At 44.2% G+C, this 11,232-nt stretch overlaps 28 non-coding genes across 28 annotated transcripts; 14 read left to right on the top strand and 14 right to left on the bottom strand.

Annotated features, from left to right (window-relative positions):
- The first annotated feature begins 602 nt into the window (after positions 1 to 602).
- Positions 603 to 676, top strand: trnai-aau (transfer RNA isoleucine (anticodon AAU)). The gene has a single exon. It is a non-coding gene; the product is annotated as a tRNA-Ile (tRNA).
- A 289-nt stretch (positions 677 to 965) lies between these two features.
- trnaa-agc (transfer RNA alanine (anticodon AGC)) lies at positions 966 to 1,038 on the bottom strand. Its single transcript has one exon. It is a non-coding gene; the product is annotated as a tRNA-Ala (tRNA).
- A 333-nt stretch (positions 1,039 to 1,371) lies between these two features.
- Positions 1,372 to 1,445, top strand: trnai-aau (transfer RNA isoleucine (anticodon AAU)). The gene has a single exon. It is a non-coding gene; the product is annotated as a tRNA-Ile (tRNA).
- Positions 1,446 to 1,734: 289 nt separating this feature from the next.
- On the bottom strand, positions 1,735 to 1,807 carry trnaa-agc (transfer RNA alanine (anticodon AGC)). The gene has a single exon. It is a non-coding gene; the product is annotated as a tRNA-Ala (tRNA).
- Positions 1,808 to 2,140: 333 nt separating this feature from the next.
- Positions 2,141 to 2,214, top strand: trnai-aau (transfer RNA isoleucine (anticodon AAU)). The gene has a single exon. It is a non-coding gene; the product is annotated as a tRNA-Ile (tRNA).
- A 289-nt stretch (positions 2,215 to 2,503) lies between these two features.
- On the bottom strand, positions 2,504 to 2,576 carry trnaa-agc (transfer RNA alanine (anticodon AGC)). The gene has a single exon. It is a non-coding gene; the product is annotated as a tRNA-Ala (tRNA).
- A 333-nt stretch (positions 2,577 to 2,909) lies between these two features.
- trnai-aau (transfer RNA isoleucine (anticodon AAU)) lies at positions 2,910 to 2,983 on the top strand. Its single transcript has one exon. It is a non-coding gene; the product is annotated as a tRNA-Ile (tRNA).
- Positions 2,984 to 3,272: 289 nt separating this feature from the next.
- trnaa-agc (transfer RNA alanine (anticodon AGC)) lies at positions 3,273 to 3,345 on the bottom strand. Its single transcript has one exon. It is a non-coding gene; the product is annotated as a tRNA-Ala (tRNA).
- Positions 3,346 to 3,678: 333 nt separating this feature from the next.
- Positions 3,679 to 3,752, top strand: trnai-aau (transfer RNA isoleucine (anticodon AAU)). Its single transcript has one exon. It is a non-coding gene; the product is annotated as a tRNA-Ile (tRNA).
- Positions 3,753 to 4,041: 289 nt separating this feature from the next.
- On the bottom strand, positions 4,042 to 4,114 carry trnaa-agc (transfer RNA alanine (anticodon AGC)). The gene has a single exon. It is a non-coding gene; the product is annotated as a tRNA-Ala (tRNA).
- A 332-nt stretch (positions 4,115 to 4,446) lies between these two features.
- Positions 4,447 to 4,520, top strand: trnai-aau (transfer RNA isoleucine (anticodon AAU)). Its single transcript has one exon. It is a non-coding gene; the product is annotated as a tRNA-Ile (tRNA).
- A 289-nt stretch (positions 4,521 to 4,809) lies between these two features.
- On the bottom strand, positions 4,810 to 4,882 carry trnaa-agc (transfer RNA alanine (anticodon AGC)). The gene has a single exon. It is a non-coding gene; the product is annotated as a tRNA-Ala (tRNA).
- Positions 4,883 to 5,215: 333 nt separating this feature from the next.
- Positions 5,216 to 5,289, top strand: trnai-aau (transfer RNA isoleucine (anticodon AAU)). Its single transcript has one exon. It is a non-coding gene; the product is annotated as a tRNA-Ile (tRNA).
- A 289-nt stretch (positions 5,290 to 5,578) lies between these two features.
- Positions 5,579 to 5,651, bottom strand: trnaa-agc (transfer RNA alanine (anticodon AGC)). The gene has a single exon. It is a non-coding gene; the product is annotated as a tRNA-Ala (tRNA).
- Positions 5,652 to 5,984: 333 nt separating this feature from the next.
- trnai-aau (transfer RNA isoleucine (anticodon AAU)) lies at positions 5,985 to 6,058 on the top strand. Its single transcript has one exon. It is a non-coding gene; the product is annotated as a tRNA-Ile (tRNA).
- Positions 6,059 to 6,347: 289 nt separating this feature from the next.
- trnaa-agc (transfer RNA alanine (anticodon AGC)) lies at positions 6,348 to 6,420 on the bottom strand. The gene has a single exon. It is a non-coding gene; the product is annotated as a tRNA-Ala (tRNA).
- Positions 6,421 to 6,753: 333 nt separating this feature from the next.
- trnai-aau (transfer RNA isoleucine (anticodon AAU)) lies at positions 6,754 to 6,827 on the top strand. The gene has a single exon. It is a non-coding gene; the product is annotated as a tRNA-Ile (tRNA).
- A 289-nt stretch (positions 6,828 to 7,116) lies between these two features.
- Positions 7,117 to 7,189, bottom strand: trnaa-agc (transfer RNA alanine (anticodon AGC)). The gene has a single exon. It is a non-coding gene; the product is annotated as a tRNA-Ala (tRNA).
- Positions 7,190 to 7,522: 333 nt separating this feature from the next.
- Positions 7,523 to 7,596, top strand: trnai-aau (transfer RNA isoleucine (anticodon AAU)). Its single transcript has one exon. It is a non-coding gene; the product is annotated as a tRNA-Ile (tRNA).
- A 289-nt stretch (positions 7,597 to 7,885) lies between these two features.
- On the bottom strand, positions 7,886 to 7,958 carry trnaa-agc (transfer RNA alanine (anticodon AGC)). The gene has a single exon. It is a non-coding gene; the product is annotated as a tRNA-Ala (tRNA).
- Positions 7,959 to 8,291: 333 nt separating this feature from the next.
- On the top strand, positions 8,292 to 8,365 carry trnai-aau (transfer RNA isoleucine (anticodon AAU)). The gene has a single exon. It is a non-coding gene; the product is annotated as a tRNA-Ile (tRNA).
- A 289-nt stretch (positions 8,366 to 8,654) lies between these two features.
- On the bottom strand, positions 8,655 to 8,727 carry trnaa-agc (transfer RNA alanine (anticodon AGC)). Its single transcript has one exon. It is a non-coding gene; the product is annotated as a tRNA-Ala (tRNA).
- Positions 8,728 to 9,060: 333 nt separating this feature from the next.
- Positions 9,061 to 9,134, top strand: trnai-aau (transfer RNA isoleucine (anticodon AAU)). Its single transcript has one exon. It is a non-coding gene; the product is annotated as a tRNA-Ile (tRNA).
- Positions 9,135 to 9,423: 289 nt separating this feature from the next.
- On the bottom strand, positions 9,424 to 9,496 carry trnaa-agc (transfer RNA alanine (anticodon AGC)). The gene has a single exon. It is a non-coding gene; the product is annotated as a tRNA-Ala (tRNA).
- A 333-nt stretch (positions 9,497 to 9,829) lies between these two features.
- Positions 9,830 to 9,903, top strand: trnai-aau (transfer RNA isoleucine (anticodon AAU)). The gene has a single exon. It is a non-coding gene; the product is annotated as a tRNA-Ile (tRNA).
- A 289-nt stretch (positions 9,904 to 10,192) lies between these two features.
- Positions 10,193 to 10,265, bottom strand: trnaa-agc (transfer RNA alanine (anticodon AGC)). Its single transcript has one exon. It is a non-coding gene; the product is annotated as a tRNA-Ala (tRNA).
- Positions 10,266 to 10,598: 333 nt separating this feature from the next.
- On the top strand, positions 10,599 to 10,672 carry trnai-aau (transfer RNA isoleucine (anticodon AAU)). The gene has a single exon. It is a non-coding gene; the product is annotated as a tRNA-Ile (tRNA).
- A 289-nt stretch (positions 10,673 to 10,961) lies between these two features.
- Positions 10,962 to 11,034, bottom strand: trnaa-agc (transfer RNA alanine (anticodon AGC)). Its single transcript has one exon. It is a non-coding gene; the product is annotated as a tRNA-Ala (tRNA).
- Between the last annotated feature and the right edge of the window lie 198 nt (positions 11,035 to 11,232).

Genomic DNA, 11,232 nt, shown 5'->3' with positions numbered 1-11,232 from the left:
GTCGGACGGTGTGGACTTTTGACATGTGCAAGCCCTTATTGTTGAGTACTCATATAGTACGAATCACATGTTTAAGGTGACACATTCTAACAGAGATTTGGCATGTAGTGTGTGAAAAGAATTATGGAGGCGTCAGGGTCAAAAAACATGCACCAATTTTCTTTTTCACTATCGAGCATGACTGAAATGCCTATAATGGAGAATGTGGGCATCGATCTCACTACCTCTCGCATGCTAAGCGAGCGCTCTACCACTTGAGCTAATTCACCTACGAGGCTCAGTGTTCTTGTTGTTCAGATCCTGGACAAAAGCTCAAGTCCAAACTGAGAGTGCAAAGCTCTACAGACACTGCAATTGATGATTTTTACATTTCTTTACTGTGAACAGCTGCATGGACTTGCATTTTAGCAGTGGCTCAAAGGTTGAGTAGATTTAATTTGATCGTTGACCGCCAATCAACCAAGAAGAGAAGGAAACTGGAGGTGTCAACTAATGTCTGTGCTTGGTCGATTACCGCAGACATCCCTCCTCATACCATTTGTATACTTTCATGGAACAGGCCTACCTCAGCCACACAACTTGCAGAAAGCCTCCATCATGTAGGCCGGTTAGCTCAGCTGGTTAGAGCGTGGTGCTAATAACGCCAAGGTCATGGGTTCGATCCCCATACGGGCCATTGATGATAGTCTTTTGGATCAGATATGAGGCGGATTAGTGTTATTTTGGGTCTCTCAAATGCCAACTTGTATGGTGGAGATCAGAAAGTCTTGTCGGACGGTGTGGACTTTTGACATGTGCAAGCCCTTATTGTTGAGTACTCATATAGTACGAATCACATGTTTAAGGTGACACATTCTAACAGAGATTTGGCATGTAGTGTGTGAAAAGAATTATGGAAGCGTCAGGGTCAAAAAACATGCACCAATTTTCTTTTTCACTATCGAGCATGACTGAAATGCCTATAATGGAGAATGTGGGCATCGATCCCACTACCTCTCGCATGCTAAGCGAGCGCTCTACCACTTGAGCTAATTCCCCTTGTAGGCTCAGTGCTCTTGTTGTTCAGATCCTGGACAAAAGCTCAAGTCCAAACTGAGAGTGCAAAGCTCTACAGACACTGCAATTGATGATTTTTACATTTCTTTACTGTGAACAGCTGCATGGACATGCATTTTAGCAGTGGCTCAAAGGTTGAGTAGATTTAATTTGATCGTTGACCGCCAATCAACCAAGAAGAGAAGGAAACTGGAGGTGTCAACTAATGTCTGTGCTTGGTCGATTACCGCAGACATCCCTCCTCATACCATTTGTATACTTTCATGGAACAGGCCTACCTCAGCCACACAACTTGCAGAAAGACTCCATCATGTAGGCCGGTTAGCTCAGCTGGTTAGAGCGTGGTGCTAATAACGCCAAGGTCATGGGTTCGATCCCCATACGGGCCATTGATGATAGTCTTTTGGATCAGATATGAGGCGGATTAGTGTTATTTTGGGTCTCTCAAATGCCAACTTGTATGGTGGAGATCAGAAAGTCTTGTCGGACGGTGTGGACTTTTGACATGTGCAAGCCCTTATTGTTGAGTACTCATATAGTACGAATCACATGTTTAAGGTGACACATTCTAACAGAGATTTGGCATGTAGTGTGTGAAAAGAATTATGGAAGCGTCAGGGTCAAAAAACATGCACCAATTTTCTTTTTCACTATCGAGCATGACTGAAATGCCTATAATGGAGAATGTGGGCATCGATCCCACTACCTCTCGCATGCTAAGCGAGCGCTCTACCACTTGAGCTAATTCCCCTTGTAGGCTCAGTGCTCTTGTTGTTCAGATCCTGGACAAAAGCTCAAGTCCAAACTGAGAGTGCAAAGCTCTACAGACACTGCAATTGATGATTTTTACATTTCTTTACTGTGAACAGCTGCATGGACTTGCATTTTAGCAGTGGCTCAAAGGTTGAGTAGATTTAATTTGATCGTTGACCGCCAATCAACCAAGAAGAGAAGGAAACTGGAGGTGTCAACTAATGTCTGTGCTTGGTCGATTACCGCAGACATCCCTCCTCATACCATTTGTATACTTTCATGGAACAGGCCTACCTCAGCCACACAACTTGCAGAAAGACTCCATCATGTAGGCCGGTTAGCTCAGCTGGTTAGAGCGTGGTGCTAATAACGCCAAGGTCATGGGTTCGATCCACATACGGGCCATTGATGATAGTCTTTTGGATCAGATATGAGGCGGATTAGTGTTATTTTGGGTCTCTCAAATGCCAACTTGTATGGTGGAGATCAGAAAGTCTTGTCGGACGGTGTGGACTTTTGACATGTGCAAGCCCTTATTGTTGAGTACTCATATAGTACGAATCACATGTTTAAGGTGACACATTCTAACAGAGATTTGGCATGTAGTGTGTGAAAAGAATTATGGAAGCGTCAGGGTCAAAAAACATGCACCAATTTTCTTTTTCACTATCGAGCATGACTGAAATGCCTATAATGGAGAATGTGGGCATCGATCCCACTACCTCTCGCATGCTAAGCGAGCGCTCTACCACTTGAGCTAATTCCCCTTGTAGGCTCAGTGCTCTTGTTGTTCAGATCCTGGACAAAAGCTCAAGTCCAAACTGAGAGTGCAAAGCTCTACAGACACTGCAATTGATGATTTTTACATTTCTTTACTGTGAACAGCTGCATGGACTTGCATTTTAGCAGTGGCTCAAAGGTTGAGTAGATTTAATTTGATCGTTGACCGCCAATCAACCAAGAAGAGAAGGAAACTGGAGGTGTCAACTAATGTCTGTGCTTGGTCGATTACCGCAGACATCCCTCCTCATACCATTTGTATACTTTCATGGAACAGGCCTACCTCAGCCACACAACTTGCAGAAAGCCTCCATCATCTAGGCCGGTTAGCTCAGCTGGTTAGAGCGTGGTGCTAATAACGCCAAGGTCATGGGTTCGATCCCCATACGGGCCATTGATGATAGTCTTTTGGATCAGATATGTGGCGGATTAGTGTTATTTTGGGTCTCTCAAATGCCAACTTGTATGGTGGAGATCAGAAAGTCTTGTCGGACGGTGTGGACTCTTGACATGTGCAAGCCCTTATTGTTGAGTACTCATATAGTACGAATCACATGTTTAAGGTGACACATTCTAACAGAGATTTGGCATGTAGTGTGTGAAAAGAATTATGGAGGCGTCAGGGTCAAAAACCATGCACCAATTTACTTTTTCACTATCGAGCATGACTGAAATGCCTATAATGGAGAATGTGGGCATCGATCCCACTACCTCTCGCATGCTAAGCGAGCGCTCTACCACTTGAGCTAATTCCCCTAGTAGGCTCAGTGCTCTTGTTGTTCAGATCCTGGACAAAAGCTCAAGTCCAAACTGAGAGTGCAAAGCTCTACAGACACTGCAATTGATGATTTTTACATTTCTTTACTGTGAACAGCTGCATGGACTTGCATTTTAGCAGTGGCTCAAAGGTTGAGTAGATTTAATTTGATCGTTGACCGCCAATCAACCAAGAAGAGAAGGAAACTGGAGGTGTCAACTAATGTCTGTGCTTGGTCGATTACCGCAGACATCCCTCCTCATACCATTTGTATACTTTCATGGAACAGGCCTACCTCAGCCACACAACTTGCAGAAAGACTCCATCATGTAGGCCGGTTAGCTCAGCTGGATAGAGCGTGGTGCTAATAACGCCAAGGTCATGGGTTCGATCCCCATACGGGCCATTGATGATAGTCTTTTGGATCAGATATGAGGCGGATTAGTGTTATTTTGGGTCTCTCAAATTCCAACTTGTATGGTGGAGATCAGAAAGTCTTGTCGGACGGTGTGGACTCTTGACATGTGCGAGCCCTTATTGTTGAGTACTCATATAGTACGAATCACATGTTTAAGGTGACACATTCTAACTGAGATTTGGCATGTAGTGTGTGAAAAGAATTATGGAAGCGTCAGGGTCAAAAAACATGCACCAATTTTCTTTTTCACTATCGAGCATGACTGAAATACCTATAATGGAGAATGTGGGCATCGATCCCACTACCTCTCGCATGCTAAGCGAGCGCTCTACCACTTGAGCTAATTCCCCTACGAGGCTAATGCTCTTGTTGTTCAGATCCTGGACAAAAGCTCAAGTCCAAACTGAGAGTGCAAAGCTCTACAGACACTGCAATTGATGATTTTTACATTTCTTTACTGTGAACAGCTGCATGGACTTGCATTTTAGCAGTGGCTCAAAGGTTGAGTAGATTTAATTTGATCGTTGACCGCCAATCAACCAAGAAGAGAAGGAAACTGGAGGTGTCAACTAATGTCTGTGCTTGGTCGATTACCGCAGACATCCCTCCTCATACCATTTGTATACTTTCATGGAACAGGCCTACCTCAGCCACACAACTTGCAGAAAGCCTCCATCATGTAGGCCGGTTAGCTCAGCTGTTTAGAGCGTGGTGCTAATAACGCCAAGGTCATGGGTTCGATCCCCATACGGGCCATAGATGATAGTCTTTTGGATCAGATATGAGGCGGATTAGTGTTATTTTGGGTCTCTCAAATTCCAACTTGTATGGTGGAGATCAGAAAGTCTTGTCGGACGGTGTGGACTCTTGACATGTGCGAGCCCTTATTGTTGAGTACTCATATAGTACGAATCACATGTTTAAGGTGACACATTCTAACAGAGATTTGGCATGTAGTGTGTGAAAAGAATTATGGAAGCGTCAGGGTCAAAAAACATGCACCAATTTTCTTTTTCACTATCGAGCATGACTGAAATGCCTATAATGGAGAATGTGGGCATCGATCCCACTACCTCTCACATGCTAAGCGAGCGCTCTACCACTTGAGCTAATTCCCCTAATAGGCTCAGTGCTTTTGTTGTTCAGATCCTGGACAAAAGCTCAAGTCCAAACTGAGAGTGCAAAGCTCTACAGACACTGCAATTGATGATTTTTACATTTCTTTACTGTGAACAGCTGCATGGACTTGCATTTTAGCAGTGGCTCAAAGGTTGAGTAGATTTAATTTGATCGTTGACCGCCAATCAACCAAGAAGAGAAGGAAACTGGAGGTGTCAACTAATGTCTGTGCTTGGTCGATTACCGCAGACATCCCTCCTCATACCATTTGTATACTTTCATGGAACAGGCCTACCTCAGCCACACAACTTGCAGAAAGACTCCATCATGTAGGCCGGTTAGCTCAGCTGGATAGAGCGTGGTGCTAATAACGCCAAGGTCATGGGTTCAATCCCCATACGGGCCATTGATGATAGTCTTTTGGATCAGATATGAGGCGGATTAGTGTTATTTTGGGTCTCTCAAATTCCAACTTGTATGGTGGAGATCAGAAAGTCTTGTCGGACGGTGTGGACTCTTGACATGTGCGAGCCCTTATTGTTGAGTACTCATATAGTACGAATCACATGTTTAAGGTGACACATTCTAACAGAGATTTGGCATGTAGTGTGTGAAAAGAATTATGGAAGCGTCAGGGTCAAAAAACATGCACCAATTTTCTTTTTCACTATCGAGCATGACTGAAATGCCTATAATGGAGAATGTGGGCATCGATCCCACTACCTCTCGCATGCTAAGCGAGCGCTCTACCACTTGAGCTAATTCCCCTACGAGGCTCAGTGCTCTTGTTGTTCAGATCCTGGACAAAAGCTCAAGTCCAAACTGAGAGTGCAAAGCTCTACAGACACTGCAATTGATGATTTTTACATTTCTTTACTGTGAACAGCTGCATGGACTTGCATTTTAGCAGTGGCTCAAAGGTTGAGTAGATTTAATTTGATCGTTGACCGCCAATCAACCAAGAAGAGAAGGAAACTGGAGGTGTCAACTAATGTCTGTGCTTGGTCGATTACCGCAGACATCCCTCCTCATACCATTTGTATACTTTCATGGAACAGGCCTACCTCAGCCACACAACTTGCAGAAAGACTCCATCATGTAGGCCGGTTAGCTCAGCTGGATAGAGCGTGGTGCTAATAACGCCAAGGTCATGGGTTCGATCCCCATACGGGCCATTGATGATAGTCTTTTGGATCAGATATGAGGCGGATTAGTGTTATTTTGGGTCTCTCAAATTCCAACTTGTATGGTGGAGATCAGAAAGTCTTGTCGGACGGTGTGGACTCTTGACATGTGCGAGCCCTTATTGTTGAGTACTCATATAGTACGAATCACATGTTTAAGGTGACACATTCTAACAGAGATTTGGCATGTAGTGTGTGAAAAGAATTATGGAAGCGTCAGGGTCAAAAAACATGCACCAATTTTCTTTTTCACTATCGAGCATGACTGAAATGCCTAAAATGGAGAATGTGGGCATCGATCCCACTACCTCTCGCATGCTAAGCGAGCGCTCTACCACTTGAGCTAATTCCCCTAATAGGCTCAGTGCTTTTGTTGTTCAGATCCTGGACAAAAGCTCAAGTCCAAACTGAGAGTGCAAAGCTCTACAGACACTGCAATTGATGATTTTTACATTTCTTTACTGTGAACAGCTGCATGGACTTGCATTTTAGCAGTGGCTCAAAGGTTGAGTAGATTTAATTTGATCGTTGACCGCCAATCAACCAAGAAGAGAAGGAAACTGGAGGTGTCAACTAATGTCTGTGCTTGGTCGATTACCGCAGACATCCCTCCTCATACCATTTGTATACTTTCATGGAACAGGCCTACCTCAGCCACACAACTTGCAGAAAGCCTCCATCATGTAGGCCGGTTAGCTCAGCTGGTTAGAGCGTGGTGCTAATAATGCCAAGGTCATGGGTTCGATCCCCATACGGGCCATTGATGATAGTCTTTTGGATCAGATATGAGGCGGATTAGTGTTATTTTGGGTCTCTCAAATTCCAACTTGTATGGTGGAGATCAGAAAGTCTTGTCGGACGGTGTGGACTCTTGACATGTGCGAGCCCTTATTGTTGAGTACTCATATAGTACGAATCACATGTTTAAGGTGACACATTCTAACAGAGATTTGGCATGTAGTGTGTGAAAAGAATTATGGAAGCGTCAGGGTCAAAAAACATGCACCAATTTTCTTTTTCACTATCGAGCATGACTGAAATGCCTATAATGGAGAATGTGGGCATCGATCCCACTACCTCTCGCATGCTAAGCGAGCGCTCTACCACTTGAGCTAATTCCCCTACGAGGATCAGAGCTCTTGTTGTTCAGATCCTGGACAAAAGCTCAAGTCCAAACTGAGAGTGCAAAGCTCTACAGACACTGCAATTGATGATTTTTACATTTCTTTACTGTGAACAGCTGCATGGACTTGCATTTTAGCAGTGGCTCAAAGGTTGAGTAGATTTAATTTGATCGTTGACCGCCAATCAACCAAGAAGAGAAGGAAACTGGAGGTGTCAACTAATGTCTGTGCTTGGTCGATTACCGCAGACATCCCTCCTCATACCATTTGTATACTTTCATGGAACAGGCCTACCTCAGCAACACAACTTGCAGAAAGCCTCCATCATGTAGGCCGGTTAGCTCAGCTGGTTAGAGCGTGGTGCTAATAACGCCAAGGTCATGGGTTCGATCCCCATACGGGCCATTGATGATAGTCTTTTGGATCAGATATGTGGCGGATTAGTGTTATTTTGGGTCTCTCAAATGCCAACTTGTATGGTGGAGATCAGAAAGTCTTGTCGGACGGTGTGGACTCTTGACATGTGCAAGCCCTTATTGTTGAGTACTCATATAGTACGAATCACATGTTTAAGGTGACACATTCTAACAGAGATTTGGCATGTAGTGTGTGAAAAGAATTATGGAAGCGTCAGGGTCAAAAACCATGCACCAATTTACTTTTTCACTATCGAGCATGACTGAAATGCCTATAATGGAGAATGTGGGCATCGATCCCACTACCTCTCGCATGCTAAGCGAGCGCTCTACCACTTGAGCTAATTCCCCTAGCAGGCTCAGTACTCTTGTTGTTCAGATCCTGGACAAAAGCTCAAGTCCAAACTGAGAGTGCAAAGCTCTACAGACACTGCAATTGATGATTTTTACATTTCTTTACTGTGAACAGCTGCATGGACTTGCATTTTAGCAGTGGCTCAAAGGTTGAGTAGATTTAATTTGATCGTTGACCACCAATCAACCAAGAAGAGAAGGAAACTGGAGGTGTCAACTAATGTCTGTGCTTGGTCGATTACCGCAGACATCCCTCCTCATACCATTTGTATACTTTCATGGAACAGGCCTACCTCAGCCACACAACTTGCAGAAAGCCTCCATCATGTAGGCCGGTTAGCTCAGCTGGTTAGAGCGTGGTGCTAATAACGCCAAGGTCATGGGTTCGATCCCCATACGGGCCATTGATGATAGTCTTTTGGATCAGATATGAGGCGGATTAGTGTTATTTTGGGTCTCTCAAATGCCAACTTGTATGGTGGAGATCAGAAAGTCTTGTCGGACGGTGTGGACTCTTGACATGTGCAAGCCCTTATTGTTGAGTACTCATATAGTACGAATCACATGTTTAAGGTGACACATTCTAACAGAGATTTGGCATGTAGTGTGTGAAAAGAATTATGGAAGCGTCAGGGTCAAAAAACATGCACCAATTTTCTTTTTCACTATCGAGCATGACTGAAATGCCTATAATGGAGAATGTGGGCATCGATCCCACTACCTCTCGCATGCTAAGCGAGCGCTCTACCACTTGAGCTAATTCCCCTAGTAGGCTCAGTGCTCTTGTTGTTCAGATCCTGGACAAAAGCTCAAGTCCAAACTGAGAGTGCAAAGCTCTACAGACACTGCAATTGATGATTTTTACATTTCTTTACTGTGAACAGCTGCATGGACTTGCATTTTAGCAGTGGCTCAAAGGTTGAGTAGATTTAATTTGATCGTTGACCGCCAATCAACCAAGAAGAGAAGGAAACTGGAGGTGTCAACTAATGTCTGTGCTTGGTCGATTACCGCAGACATCCCTCCTCATACCATTTGTATACTTTCATGGAACAGGACTACCTCAGCCACACAACTTGCAGAAAGCGTCCATCATGTAGGCCGGTTAGCTCAGCTGGTTAGAGCGTGGTGCTAATAACGCCAAGGTCATGGGTTCGATCCCCATACGGGCCATTGATGATAGTCTTTTGGATCAGATATGTGGCGGATTAGTGTTATTTTGGGTCTCTCAAATGCCAACTTGTATGGTGGAGATCAGAAAGTCTTGTCGGACGGTGTGGACTCTTGACATGTGCAAGCCCTTATTGTTGAGTACTCATATAGTACGAATCACATGTTTAAGGTGACACATTCTAACAGAGATTTGGCATGTAGTGTGTGAAAAGAATTATGGAAGCGTCAGGGTCAAAAACCATGCACCAATTTACTTTTTCACTATCGAGCATGACTGAAATGCCTATAATGGAGAATGTGGGCATCGATCCCACTACCTCTCGCATGCTAAGCGAGCGCTCTACCACTTGAGCTAATTCCCCTAGCAGGCTCAGTACTCTTGTTGTTCAGATCCTGGACAAAAGCTCAAGTCCAAACTGAGAGTGCAAAGCTCTACAGACACTGCAATTGATGATTTTTACATTTCTTTACTGTGAACAGCTGCATGGACTTGCATTTTAGCAGTGGCTCAAAGGTTGAGTAGATTTAATTTGATCGTTGACCACCAATCAACCAAGAAGAGAAGGAAACTGGAGGTGTCAACTAATGTCTGTGCTTGGTCGATTACCGCAGACATCCCTCCTCATACCATTTGTATACTTTCATGGAACAGGCCTACCTCAGCCACACAACTTGCAGAAAGCCTCCATCATGTAGGCCGGTTAGCTCAGCTGGTTAGAGCGTGGTGCTAATAACGCCAAGGTCATGGGTTCGATCCCCATACGGGCCATTGATGATAGTCTTTTGGATCAGATATGAGGCGGATTAGTGTTATTTTGGGTCTCTCAAATGCCAACTTGTATGGTGGAGATCAGAAAGTCTTGTCGGACGGTGTGGACTCTTGACATGTGCAAGCCCTTATTGTTGAGTACTCATATAGTACGAATCACATGTTTAAGGTGACACATTCTAACAGAGATTTGGCATGTAGTGTGTGAAAAGAATTATGGAAGCGTCAGGGTCAAAAAACATGCACCAATTTTCTTTTTCACTATCGAGCATGACTGAAATGCCTATAATGGAGAATGTGGGCATCGATCCCACTACCTCTCGCATGCTAAGCGAGCGCTCTACCACTTGAGCTAATTCCCCTAGTAGGCTCAGTGCTCTTGTTGTTCAGATCCTGGACAAAAGCTCAAGTCCAAACTGAGAGTGCAAAGCTCTACAGACACTGCAATTGATGATTTTTACATTTCTTTACTGTGAACAGCTGCATGGACTTGCATTTTAGCAGTGGCTCAAAGGTTGAGTAGATTTAATTTGATCGTTGACCGCCAATCAACCAAGAAGAGAAGGAAACTGGAGGTGTCAACTAATGTCTGTGCTTGGTCGATTACCGCAGACATCCCTCCTCATACCATTTGTATACTTTCATGGAACAGGCCTACCTCAGCCACACAACTTGCAGAAAGCCTCCATCATGTAGGCCGGTTAGCTCAGCTGGTTAGAGCGTGGTGCTAATAACGCCAAGGTCATGGGTTCGATCCCCATACGGGCCATTGATGATAGTCTTTTGGATCAGATATGAGGCGGATTAGTGTTATTTTGGGTCTCTCAAATGCCAACTTGTATGGTGGAGATCAGAAAGTCTTGTCGGACGGTGTGGACTTTTGACATGTGCAAGCCCTTATTGTTGAGTACTCATATAGTACGAATCACATGTTTAAGGTGACACATTCTAACAGAGATTTGGCATGTAGTGTGTGAAAAGAATTATGGAAGCGTCAGGGTCAAAAAACATGCACCAATTTTCTTTTTCACTATCGAGCATGACTGAAATGCCTATAATGGAGAATGTGGGCATCGATCCCACTACCTCTCGCATGCTAAGCGAGCGCTCTACCACTTGAGCTAATTCCCCTTGTAGGCTCAGTGCTCTTGTTGTTCAGATCCTGGACAAAAGCTCAAGTCCAAACTGAGAGTGCAAAGCTCTACAGACACTGCAATTGATGATTTTTACATTTCTTTACTGTGAACAGCTGCATGGACTTGCATTTTAGCAGTGGCTCAAAGGTTGAGTAGATTTAATTTGATCGTTGACCGCCAATCAACCAAGAAG

Source organism: Brachyhypopomus gauderio, unplaced genomic scaffold (genome assembly GCF_052324685.1).
Source record: "Brachyhypopomus gauderio isolate BG-103 unplaced genomic scaffold, BGAUD_0.2 sc656, whole genome shotgun sequence".
NCBI classification, from domain to species: Eukaryota; Metazoa; Chordata; class Actinopteri; order Gymnotiformes; family Hypopomidae; genus Brachyhypopomus; species Brachyhypopomus gauderio.
The sequence above is the reverse complement of the archived record's forward strand: the minus strand, read 5'-3'. Positions and strand labels throughout refer to the sequence as shown.